Here is a 3478-nt window from a genome sequence, read left to right on the forward strand (position 1 = left end):
TCATAAATGGATACCAAAATAACTCCTGTTTACATAAAATTAACCATCACCTATTTTACTCTTTTATTTTGCTGGTTCAATTTGGGAACAAGAGCAGTCTTATTTTCCTGGTACAAGTTATTAATTAAAAATGTTATATTATTCAATTGTGTTCAAGTCACTTGTATTGAAGCTCAAAGTTATGGCATAGCCCAACCACAGAAGTAGTTTAATTCATAATCCCCCACCTCTATCACTCTTTCAGTCTAATGTTTCTTCTATTCAACCATACTACCATTATTTATTGACTAACATATTTGGTTTGACTGCATATTGTTATCTTTCTTAGCATCACAATGTGCTTGAGAAATTCCATTTAGGTGCACTTGTTACTTTCTGATAGCCTATATTTTATCTTTCCTTCTCATCCTAAACCTGACATTCTCAAATCTATATTCTAGTATTCAAGGTTTATTATTGATTTTTATTGCCCATACTCTTGATTTTTAACTATAACATTAGTTCTTATGACTCTCAATTTGTATCAGGTAGAATGTTTGAGAGTGGTAGTACTAGTAAATATAGCTTAAAATGCCTTATATGTGGAATTATATTTGATTTTATAGTTACAAAAACAGAATGTAGGATGAGTTCAGGCATTGTTCAGCCAACTCTTTCTTTAGTTTCTTTTATACACTCTTATATGTTTTCTTACCAATTTTGTTGAGTTTTCTTCTTGGCCCAAATTTCTTATGATAATTTCTTGCTTATTTACAGGAAAAAAACTGAGGTAAGAGGTCATAATATACCCTGTGCCAACCATCAAACCCAGTTCCTCATGTGCATTCTGATTAGAGTTTTCTAAAACTAATCACTATAGTCACTAGAAAGTCATGCACTATTGATTTAGGCATCATTTTGGAAAAGGGCAGATAAAGTTACCTTGATTGGGTTAGAACAGCAGATTTGGGCTGGCCACAGGCCAAATTCATCTTGTTGCCCATTTTTGTAAAAGTTTTATTGGGAATATATTCCATTTATTTTGTTTACTTACTGTGTATGATTTTTTTCACAATATAGTATCAGAGTTGTGTAAGTGAGCTATCTTACACAGTCTAAAATATCTACATTCTCATCTTTTACAGAAAAATTTGGCAATCCCTGCCTTCAAAGAATTAGGCCCCAGTTCTGATGTTGAGAAGTGGATTTAGTGAAGAAAATTCCTATTGTTGCATATGTGTTTATCTCTCTACATGTGTTTTGTATCTATATACTCTATTATAAATACATATGAGATAGCTATATATATATGAGAGGTGATAGGTATTATAAAAATTTGGTTCATGTGGTTATGTTAAGAAATCTCAATCTGCAAGCTAAAAGCTCAAGAAGGTGCTTGTTGCAATTCAATTTAGGTGTAAAGATCTGAGAATCAGGGGAACCGATTGTGTAAACCCCAATGCTAGGGCAGGAGATCAGTGTGTCATTCAAACAGGCAAGTAAGATAGAATACATATTCTATTTCTCAGTTCTTTGTTCAAGCACTCAGAGGACTAGATGTTATCAATCTGAGTCCATGAATTCAAATGTTAATCTCATTGGGAAACATACTCACAGACATATCCAGAAAAAAATGTTTAATCAAGTTGACATATAAGATTAATAATCACAGACCTATATGTCGCATTAAACATAAAAATGAAGCTCAGATATGAATCTTATTCTTTGAGTCAGAAAGTTAGTGATAAAGCAGAAAATCTGGATAACATAATGATTTAAAGCATAAACGTTTAGTTTAAATCTATATTTGAATCCCAATTCTTTTATTCTCTGCTCATCTAAAGTGGCAAAATAGGAGTGCAGTAATATCTACCATAGGAGGTTATTAGACAGAAGGAGATAAAGCATATAGAGAGTCTTTCCCTTATGGGATATACAAAGTAGTTGATTATTAAAATCTAGCTGCAATTAGAAACCAGGTGTCCTCGTCTAATACAGAGGGATCTTTTTACTTTCTGGGTTTTGTCTTTGGTTGGGCGTGTCCAGAATTCTTATTTTCATCTGCTGGTCAGTCATCATGCAGTGCAACCTGGTCCTACTCCTCAATTTCGACTCAAATTTTAAAACCCTGTCTATGAACTCAGTTTGAAATTTTGATGACACCAATTGCCCAGCATGGCTTCCATTAACTTTAAGCACTTGTTCTCTTCTCCTTCAGAAAGAACCTGTGCCCTGGGAAATGAATGTCAAAACACCAGACCTGTTGCAAAGGGCCTTTTCCCCCTTTACTTGAGTCCTCAGAGGTCAGAAGAAAATAGATTTAAATGTTTCCCTGTCAAGTGCAGCCCTCATAGGGCTCTACAATGAACCAGCAGTAGGAGCTTTTTACACCTTCCCCCGCCTTTATCCACAAATGGATCTAATATTGACTTCCCTGGGGTCTCCTTCAAGTCATTGTAGTCAAGAATAGCATAGTGCATCTTCCATTAGTTGTGATTAGTGGTTAAAACTACTAATTTTTTTCTCTTAGAAGTTAAAGGAGAAAAGAATTTCTCCTTGGAGAAGAGAATTGAGTGGAACATTCAATCTGCACCTTTTTCCCTGGGTTTGCAAGGCGTGATTGATGAAGCCAGCGCTTACTAAAACCCATTAACTGAATGAACACATCTGAAAATAAGTTAAGAGAAGAAAAGAGGAAAAAATAAAAGGCTCTTATCATAAATCATTCATAATATTTTCACAGACTTGAACCAAGGAGCCCTTCCATGGATCATAACCAATAGCAAAAGTGCAGGGTATTATACATAGAGTGAACTGAGATCTAGCAAAGAAGGGTCTGTGTGCTACATTGTTCTTGCCACACCTTGATTAGCAAACGTGACAGTTCCTTGTACTTTTTTCATCACCCTGAAAACTGAGTCAGGCATAGGTCACTTTTATTTTCTCAGGTGGATTCCTGAGATTAGGTGTAGAGCATTCATTTTCCTGGAGAATTTGTATTTTACTAAGTACTGGGAGAAGTCCTCTAAAGTGTATGACACTAATACTAAGATGTGATAGCAGAAGAGTGTTGAATTTATATAGTGTACATTTAAAAGAATTGATGGAGAGGATAATATCAATTATTTATAATTATTTATAATACCTCTTCCTTCTATGACATATGAAACATAGCTTCATTTTCTGAAGTAGATGAATAAAACTTATTGTGCTCAAAACATTGATTCTTTGATTCCCTTGGATTTATGCTCCATTCATCTAAATGTTTAGAAATGATGCTAAGTCTTTAATGACTTTTATACTATCATAGACTCATAAGCAGCCTTCATAGGCTAAGTAAGGGAGGAAAGAAATATCATTCAAGAATTGAATTTTCTATAGAAGTTGTTTTCTCAACATAACTTTGTAACAAGAGGAGGACACTTCTTATTCTCACCTTTAATTTTTAGAGGTAAAACATGAGACCTAGACATTTTATAAACTGGTTACAGAAGTTGAA

This window comes from Suncus etruscus, chromosome 9 (assembly GCF_024139225.1).
Source record: "Suncus etruscus isolate mSunEtr1 chromosome 9, mSunEtr1.pri.cur, whole genome shotgun sequence".
Classification (NCBI taxonomy): domain Eukaryota; kingdom Metazoa; phylum Chordata; class Mammalia; order Eulipotyphla; family Soricidae; genus Suncus; species Suncus etruscus.